Source organism: Pteropus vampyrus, unplaced genomic scaffold, assembly GCF_000151845.1.
Source record: "Pteropus vampyrus isolate Shadow unplaced genomic scaffold, Pvam_2.0 Scaffold222, whole genome shotgun sequence".
NCBI lineage: Eukaryota > Metazoa > Chordata > Mammalia > Chiroptera > Pteropodidae > Pteropus > Pteropus vampyrus.
Genome location: NW_011889003.1, coordinates 113,757 through 124,087, shown reverse-complemented (window position 1 = coordinate 124,087; position 10,331 = coordinate 113,757). Strand labels below are relative to the sequence as shown.

Genomic DNA, 10,331 nt, shown 5'->3' with positions numbered 1-10,331 from the left:
TTTTGTCATTCCTTTAAAGTTAACATTTTTTTTTTTTGTCTCCCTGCTTTTAAGATTTTTGTATTTGTCTTTAGTTTTCAGCAGGTTAGTTATAATGTGTCTATGTGTGATTTTCTTTGTTGTTATCCTGTTAAGGGCTTCTTAATTCTGATTAGTATCTTTTATAAGTTTTGGAAATTTCTCAGCCAATTCTCTTCAAACATGGCTTCTGTCCTACCTCTCTATTCTCTCTTCTCCAAAATACATATGTTAGCCTTTTCATCATGCCCAAAATGTCTCTTACATCTTTTCTGTATTTTCTATTTTTTTCCTTATACGTCAATCTAGATATTGTCTGTTGATCTTTCAGTTCACTAATTTTCTCCTTTGCTATATCTTCTCTGTTTTTCAACCCATTCTTGTTTTTAATTTCAGTTGTATTTTTTGGTTCTTTCATTTTAATATGTTCCTTTTTATAGATTTCATTTTTTACATGTGGCACTCTCCACCTTACCATCTATTTCCTTGAATATACTAATTATAGTTATTTTAAAATTCCTGTATGATAACTACAGAAGATGAATCACCTATGGATCTATTTCTATTGTCTATTATTTTCTCTTAGATTTTGGTCAGTTAGATATATCTCCTGGCATGATTAATAATTTTGGATTGAATTGGAAGTGATGTATGAAAAGTAAAAGGGGCTCTGGATTATGTCATCTTCCTTTAGAGAGGGTTAATTTTCTCTGCAAGGTAGTTAGAATAGGGGTAAATTACCTTGATCCAATTAGGTATTATAATAAGTCTAAGATGGATATGGTTTTTGTGAGGGTATGTTTATTTCCTGTTTTCCATTACTTCAGTGGAATAGCCTCTCAGTTACGAGACCTGAAAACCTAAGGTGTTTACCAGCTCTAACTCCTTGAAGGATCCTGTACTCCAGTTTTTGTCTCCTTGGAACTACAAGGCTGCCAAACTCTGCCTTTACGTTTGTATCCTCTTTGCTGCATTTTTGTGCTTTACTTCTTGTTCTCTTTTATAACGCCATAGAGGAATTGGCAAATCCTTCCTGGGGAAAACAGTTCAGAGTGTTGGGATCGCTCTTCTGTGATTCCTTTCTTTTTTTTAAACCAGGATCATTATCTGTAAAGTCCTGGATGCTTTTGAACATTCGTACTCCAATTCTTATCTCGCTAGTCTTTGAGAATGCCAAAAGCCTTACATCACTTAAGAATCATCCAATAATTTGAGGAGAAAAGCAGCAGATAATGTGGAGAACATTGAGTTTACGTCAATATATTTTCTTTCTATTTGAGATCTTGGCATTTAAAAGATTTCTCTGCCTTTGCTACTCTTTGATGCCTTCCAACTACTTTTTTAAAAATCCAGTTACTATGGTTATCTCAGTTATTATTATTATTGGTTTAAACACATAAAACTCCATAGTCTGAGTAACAGAAGTTGCCCAAGCCTGTGAAATCCAAATATTTGCTTCAGTTAAGACTATAATAATTTGGGCACAGTTTTATTCAGGATATTTTTACTATCTTATTTTGCCCATTTTTCCTGAGTCAGATCTTCCTGATTAGATTTTTCTCGCATTATTATTCCTTTGGCCTAAGCTATATTAAGATCATTAGAGTTCTCAGATGCAGAAAAGATAAGTTGACTTTTTCCCCCTTATAAAAAATTAAAAATAAAAACAATCCTCAAATATTTTTAAAAACATAAAAAATAATTTAATTCTTTCTAAAAATATATCAAATGTAAATTATTTTCAAAAATGTATGGAACCCAGCTCCTGAGTGTAGATCCTGGCTCTGCCAGGCAGTAGGTAGGTAGAGTGACTTAATCTTTCTATGCTTAAGTTTCTTCAGTTGTGAAATGTGGAAAAGAATAGTACCTTCCTTATAGGGTTATTACAGGAAATGATTCACTATATCTACAGTACTTAGAACAATGCTCCACATATAGTAAATGCTCAATTAATGTCAGTTAATGTAAAAGATTATTCACCATCAACAGCAATAGCCATAAAATACATCAGCATATAACTTGGTATACTCATAAAAAATATTTGTGATTTAGTAGAGATAAGTTTGATTTTCTTGGTAAATTGACTTGGACTCATCCATTGTTAGAAAATTTTGTGATAAATCCAAAAAAATTTTTTTTCTTTTTCCTTCTTTTGCACTTTTTGGGAGTTGAAGGGAGACTCTCTGTTCTCTCTTAGTGGGAAGACAAGGGAGCTCTTTCTTTCTATTGCTCAGCATTTATTTCCTAATAGTTGAGTCCCTCAACATTTATTCAGCATTTGTTATGTTCCAGGCCGTGTACTAACCATGGAGTTGTAGAGATGAATGACTCTATCCTCTCTCTGAAGGTCTTTGTAGACTTACCAGAGTCAGGCAGATAAACCAGAAATTACATACACATTGAGCCAAATACCCTGTGGCAGTGCATCAGAATTTTAGAATAGATTAACTTTATAAACCTCACAACAACCATAGGAGGTAGGCTCTAGAGCTCAGAGGACTTAAGTAACTTGCTCAGATGAGATTTGAACCCAATGTCTTCAAAAAAATAGGTCAACTGATGTTAATACAGGGAGACAGCAATATTTCTACCTAGAAACATCAAATAAAAGGCTGATTATAGTTGTCTACTCATGGCCCAAACCACCTGTTAATTCAGGTGTGTGAACTCAAGTCAGACTGGTTTTGTGGCACTTACCAGTTATTTCCAGGAACGTGGGCAGACTAATAGGCAGCTTTGACATTCATACAGCAAATGAAAATTCTAGTGCAGAAGTATTTTTGAATGGGTATTTTAAATTCAATGAATCATTTTCACCTAAAAAATGAGTTGTCATTTAAAAAACAAAATGACACATATTCTCTTCAATGTGGTGGGCTGTGATTGGAAACGGCCCTCTGTGTATTTCTGTGATATTTTCAACTACATTTGGATTAATTAGTCAAATTGGTAGAAATCTGAGCTCCATAGAGATCATCATCACGATTTCAACCCTGAAGGAGACCAGTAACTTCCTTAGCTGTAAGAGGAATCTATTTGTAGGTAGTTTGCAAAAGGAAATAAGTGATGGCAGGCTGGAACGTGCTGTAGAAAAAAGGATTACGTGCATCTACTTTTCATATTTTAATGAGTTTAAGCCCAAGTTAGTATATAGTAAAACATACTTAGTCTTAAAAAATAATAGAAAATTCCAAAAAAGGTGTTAAGTTTTGCTAAATTTCAAACTAATTAAAGCCATGAATTTTAGGAATTTTTTAGAACTGAGAACTTGTTTCAGAGGACATCACCTATTGGCAATGTGTGGTACTGTAGTTTTGCTCTATTAGATGCTGGATCCCCGTGAAGAGGAAATGTGTAGGCAGCTGTGGATTTGGAGTCAGAGAGATGATAAAGCAGGTAGCTCAGAGAACATGGGGCCCTGAAAGTCTAGGAGAATATGTTTTTTTCTCCTCTCTTCCCATTCCCCTCATTACTAGGATGTGCATTTCTGAACAGAAAATAAGAACTATAGCTGGAACAAATTGAAAATTTGTGAATTGTGGCTGTTACTGAAATCTGCTCCTGGTGAGACATCCTGACCCATTTAAATAGACATTGGATTCAACTGTTCTTGTGCAAACAGGTAAACTCACCGCTGTCATTAATCTGAAATCAAACGGAGAGTATTCATTATAGCATTAGAACTCGGTTTTATTTTTGCAGCGCTACAGCTAGTAACACCAGGAAGATAACTTCTCAAATGAAAATATATATTTTCTCTCTGCTGGGACAGAAGTAAAGGAAGAGGAAGATGAAATAGGAAGATTCTGTGGCCAAGCAGTTTGGACATTAGTCTTATTCTTCAAGAAGCAATTTCCGACTCTGAAGAAATTTTATTCTTATAGAGTGACAAAAATGTAATCTGCCCAGCTGGCATAACTGCCATTTATATTTTGTGGCACCCCAGAGCTACTCTTAAAAAGGAGGAGGAGGAGGAGGAGGAGGAGGAGGAGGAGGAGGAGGAGGAGGAGGAGAAGCAGCCAGCATAGAAATCCTGCTGATGCTAGCATGAAAAGATCTTTAGGATTTTTAGAGTAATCTCTTCTCTCCTGCCTTTTCTCTCCTTTGCCCATTGAAGGAGTATGTTTTTTGGATATATTTTTCTGAGTACCTAGCTGTGGGTTTTATTTCACTTTGTTTAACTGGATTTCTGTTAGTTAAGAGGGAGAATGAACTAGGGAATAAATGTGTACAGAGTTACAAGTAAGATAGGGTGGTCCTGAAGGAAATAAAGCTGAAATTAGAAAACGTGCAGCACAGTCCTTTTATTCTGCTGTTCTCGCCTGCCCCTGAACTTCACGTTGGCGGGACACTCACCTGTCTGCTCCACGTGGAGCCTCAACGGGGTGTGGAGAGAGCATTGAGGAGTGCAGGTCCAAAAAAAGTTATAAATGTACTCACAGGTGGTTTTAAAGTAGTGCTGGTTTGAAACTCTTTTGGTCATCATTCTTACATAGACATTTTACAGTGCAGGGATTCTGCATTCTTCTCACCTGGTTTTCCCATCCTAGTTGGTATCAGGATTATTAGATTTTTCTCATCTGACTCTGAGCCACCCCCCTATCTTTCTTGTTTTTCTTTCCATCACTAACATGGCTCAGTATATCGATGCAGATTCTTATATAGTTTTTAAAATATCTTTTCTTCCAACTCCCCTTGGGCATCTGTTTTTATCCATTTGCTTACAAATAGATTTAATTAGCTCAGAAAACTACTCCCAGCACTTTTTAGTTTCTTTCCTTCTGTTCTGCAGAGAGAGAGACGTATGTTTCATGCTGGTGATAGTGAGATTGATGGAAACTTCAGAGTGGCATGCATTTCCCTTCAAATAACTGTAAGGGACAGGCATTGAAATCTTAAAGAGGAAAGTTGTAGGCACTCTTGAGTCACAACTTTGGAGCTCGAGGGAGCTGTCCGCAATGATTATGGGTGTGTGTACACACACACACACACGCACTCACAGTCACACTCACACACACTCATACACACCACAGTGACAGATGACCTATTGAAATAATTTCAAAGCTGTTCTGTGGTTGCTACGACAACCAATGCTCTCTTGGCTTTCATCTGGCCATGTGACAGGGACTTTGACGTCAGCTGGAGGCAGAGTCTGTGGCTGAGTCCACACAGTCAAAGGCCTGTGAGAATCTGGTGGATGCTGGCCGCTGCCGCTGCTGCCGCTGCTGCTTCCCAGGGGCGGCAGAGCATGGACTGTTAAATCTTGCACTTCTTCTGTGTGAGGTAATTAGTTTTCTTTATATATAGTTAAATGTTTGATAGATTATTGTGGATTTTCCCCACTCTCTTACCTCCTACAAGTTTGTCTTCATGAGCAATTGTTGGAACAGGAGAAAAATGTGAAGTGGCTTCTAGTTGCTAATTTTGTGTGGAGTCTTTGGAATTTGGTTAAATTTGGATTAATGTTCTGTGAAATAGGTTAAAATATAATCGCCTGTCTTGCTCAACACTTGCTAATGTGACATTATTTAGAGATACGGATTTGGCAGCTTGAGACAAATATTCCTCATCGAATTCCAGGAATCCTCCCTTTGGTATTGTTTTGGGTTTAAAGATTCCAGCACAGCCTTGCAATATGTTGCTAACTTTTCTTTTTTTCTTTTTTTCTTTTTTTTGTTAATACAATTGCTACCCTATTCTGAATCAGCCCAGAATAGTTTGGAATTTGGTTTCTATCTTGTTTGCAGCGTTCGTAATTAGCATCGGTAAGCACAGAGGGAAAGAACACTATACTTTGAAACAAAAGTTGGGGTTTTTCTTGTAAATAGTATATTCTGAAAACACCAGAGAAAACTGTCAACAGCTTCCTGTTTAGAGAAAAATAATCTGGACTATGCCAAGGAAGTTGGGGTGGAATCTTTACATGTGTGCATGCAATTGCTTTTTGGTTGTTAAAGCAAAGTGCATTTTCGGGATCTTCCTCTGAAAATTCAGCTGTGAAGAGAGCAGCATTGGATGGTCTTCGCTAAGAAGTCATGTAAGCTGTTTTTATACTTAAAAATTGAAATAATTACCTAGAGAAGAAAATAGTAGTCTTAAAACTAAACTATCATTGGTAGATCTACTTTAATTCAAACACAGATATAGTCTCTAAAAATTTGCTCCAGATCTTGAATGAATAATTTGTAACTGATTAATGAGGCCTTTTACTTTTCTATTCCTGTAACACTATAAAATGAAAATTGGTTCATTTGCCTTATTGTAGTTAATCTCCTTCCCAAATTTAGTAATTTTGAATTTTCTATCATTGTATACTAGTTGGATCGTTTTGTAGCTTGTATTTCAAAGAAAATCTTTGGCATTGAAGTTAATCAAAGCCTAAATGTATAACCAGGTTTCTAAATCTTACAAATTTAACCAAAAAAAGGCAGCACATGTAATATAGCTACTATTTTAATGAATATAAAATAATGGTTTAACTATATATAAAGAATATACATGTTATGATATGTGAATTGTATCTCAGTTTAATGCAAGAATATATTGTTCTTATTTTTTTAATTTTCTTTATTAGTTTCTAAATTCCAATCACATTTATCGTACTCTGGTGATGAGTGTTTTGAAAATATTTAGCTTCAGTGATAAATGAATAGTTGTGAGTGCATCAATAAATTCTCAATAGCTTTCAGTGAGTGAATATTCATTTAACTTGCTGGCATTGGATATGTCTAATTTTGGCCAGAGTCTCCATGGAGGATTTTCTGAAAAGTCTAATATGCTTATACTAAAGGCACATCTACTGAGGCATCATCTCATCATTTAATTTATCTCAATTATAACTCAGAGGCTATAGTCTTAACACCCCTAGAAATATGTTCATTGATTTGCAACATTTCAAACGAGCATGGATAGAACCAGTAGCACTGTTATTTAAAAGCACTGTCTTTGAATGAGAACTTTGATGCTTACTTTTTTTTTTACTCAAATTAAAGAATTATTATACTTTTCCAAGTAGCATTCTTGGTGCTCTTTCTATGATGTTTTAAATTAAGATTATAAAATGATTGTATTCAACGCCCTTATAAAAGAGGCTGGATTTCAGCAGTATAAAATATGAGAACAATTTCATGTTGATGGCAAAATGTCCACGATAAAGTTTATCATTAAAAGAAAACAATCAATGCTGTGCTAGCAGAGATGCTCTGTCTACAGGTCTTATGTCAAATAAGAAAAAAAATGACTCTCATCAGAATCATCTACTTACAGCAATGGGACTGTGTTGATTTCAAGGTCAAGTTTGTTACAGCTTCAAAAAGATACTAGCAAGAATTGATTTATTCTAGAAACCTGGCTGTTGAATTACTAAATGTTTTGTGTATAGTTCAGGGATTTTTAACCTTTTTGATGCCATAGACTTTTTTGGCAGCCTGGCGAAACCTATAGACTCTTCCCAGAATGAAGGTTTTAATTGCAAAGGTATGCAAGATTACAAAGGGAAACACTTTTATTGAAATGCATTAACCAAATTTTTAAAAATTGTGATATGTGCTTTTTAAATAATTTGTTATTAAATAATAAAAAATAGCAACGGGTATAACTACCATAATTTTGAAAACGTGATGAGTGTAAAAGATATTTCGAGATATCTATAATGACTATAATGCAATATGAGAATATCTGTGATTTCTCTTGGCAACGCAATCACAGGTACTGTGGTTTGTGGCCTACATTTTAATTAAAAGAAATACTGAATTTCAATTTGAGGTTAGTGAAACTAAAGATGCAATATTTTTCCCATGCAAGCTCCTAAATCTCCTTGAATTCTATCTCTCCTTAAGTTAAATGACATGTGACCTAGTGATGCCAAAAGGTCGTAGGACAGCACAGGACAAAATCCACAGCACCATTTCTACATTCAGTTCCGCTTCATCTGATTTCATTCTCTGAATATGTGAATTTCACCATATTTTCTAATTACTGTGTGAAAAGGGATGACGTATCCATATAGCATCAAACAGTAACTTTCCTTTGATTGTTTGTTTTTTTCTTTGAAATCCATCAGCAATCCTATGTTACTTGGACTGAAAAACTCTTATCTGGTTAGATAGAGGGTAAGAGAAAAAAGCGCGTAGTGTTAATGCACGTTATGCAAGTTAAAACCATGGACTATAGCTATTCACAAAGGGATGTTCACTCACTCAGAGAAAATAAGCAAGTAGTACTTAGATGGAGAATGTAGGATGTTATATGAGATCATATCTGAATGAATACTCTAGAAGATGTTGTGTATATCTGAAATGAACATTAAACAACTTCTGTAACTTCCCCTTTTTGGTGTAAAACACACACCTGCGGGAATTGATAAATTGTAATATTTATTACAGCTACTCTGGATAGAGCCTGCAGGTTTATCTACCAGATGCCCCCAGTACAAAGCACACTCAAAATGAAGTGGGGAATGGAGACACTTCCCAAGTAATTTGAACTCAGAATCTTATTTGACTTATTGGATATTTTAGAACAATACAAGAGGTATTAGTAGTATTATTTAGTGGCACTGTGTAGCTAATTGTCTCATTTTCCCATCACACTGAATTGACAGAAGATATTTGCTAAATTTTCTCTCCAACCAACCAGATAACTTAGCAGCTGGTTGACTGACATCACGTATCTAGGCCTTTCTCTCCCTGTGTTTACTGTCTGAAGCCATCCTCTCCACGGCATCAGCAGCACCATCTCAGTGTGAGAGAATTGGGGGTATGACGTTTCACACAAGCTGTTGTTTAAACTCAATCCAAATCCCTCACATTTGAAATGGAAGCTTAGCAATTTTTCTTCATGTGTTCTCTGGGAAATTACAAAAGAGGATTTTCTCAGACATTTCTTATTCTTTGGACTAGAAAAGAACACCTGCTTTGGGGGCTTTGATGAAGAAACTTGGAAAAAGTTTAAATTTCTGACTCCAGACTGTATCGTTTGCTTCTTTGATAACAGGTGTTCGAATTTTAAATTCAAAAAGGAATGTGTCATTATTTTTCATGAAGTCAACTTATTTAAATGGCGCCCCGCAATGGAAATCCCAACTAGAAACAGCATTCCAAAATATGGTATTTTTTATTGTTTCCAGAAGTGATGCCATAAAACTCAGTGCTCATTAATACTTTGATATAAAAAATTATATGATAAATATTTAAATTCACTGGGGCCACGTTCTTCAAACTAAAGACAGTCTGTTCTTTTTATCTCTGCGGCGAGCTTTTTTTTTTTTTTTGACATCTTTCTATAAATACCTTTAATTAGAGACACAACATCCCTTTAAAATTTAGTTGACATTAATATAAAACGTAGTATACTCAGCTGCCATTAAAGTTCTATATTAGATTTGCAGGAAAGAAGTCTGTAATCTGAAAGGTATTCCAGCCGCTGCTTGTCCTAATGGGAGAAGTGTCTGCATTTTCAGAATTCTGTCCCAGTGACTGCAAGAACACCAAAGGCCGCATATAGCTTTTATGCAAGGATAAACTTTTTAAAGAACGATTCCAGGTTTTCTTTAATGAATTTAAACTCTGTGCATTAGAGGTAAATGTCAAGAAGAGTGTTATAGTATTTGGCCATCTGCTTAGCTGACTCCCACAGACTTTCATGTGATTCATGCATCTAAAACCATGACCAATTTTGTGACGACCATATTTACAACATCCTTGGAGATAAAATCAAAAATAGCATCCTACATGTTACCCCATTCTACGCCTTCCCACGTCTTACCGTGGGTCAGGCGCAGCACGAGGTAACACCATTCTATCAGCAAGCATTTATTAACTGGCTGTTGCACCTACAGTATTAGAGTAGGTATTTTGGGTCCCTCCCCTACGTGATCCTTGAGTGGTCTTTGCCACTGCCATAAAGAGCCAAGTTACTTTATGGACTTCTGACTTTTGCTTGCCTGAGCTTCAATTCAAACATTCAGTCTTTTATATGTTTGACAAGTCTCAAGCACCTACTATGTGATCCCTTAGACTAGACACCAGGGATCCTGTGGTGAGCAAGATAGACAAGGTTCCCACCATCATGGAACTTACAGGCTGACCGCAGAGGGAACCTACCGGGAGACCTGTGTGTATCAGCAGCCAAGCTTTCTTCTTTCCAGCTGTGCTGGCCAGTGTAGTTGAAAAGAAAATCCTCAGTAAAAGAAAAATACAAACTAACATCAAAACAAAAGAGACAAGCCAACAGTCTGGGAACTATTAGGTTTTACACCAGAGTCAAACCTTAGAAGAGACATTCTTCAGCTGCCCAACAGCCAGCCTAATCTG

The 10,331-nt window shown here is 35.9% G+C and overlaps 1 protein-coding gene across 1 annotated transcript in view; it reads left to right on the top strand.

The window, feature by feature from the left end:
* Positions 1–5,080: 5,080 nt before the first annotated feature.
* NCALD (neurocalcin delta) overlaps positions 5,081–10,331 on the top strand; it is an 85,181-nt gene continuing 79,930 nt past the window's right edge. Inside the window, exon 1 of the mRNA XM_011373281.2 lies at positions 5,081–5,301. The gene's annotated coding sequence lies outside the window, so the exon portion shown is untranslated. The remainder of the gene's footprint in view (positions 5,302–10,331) is intronic.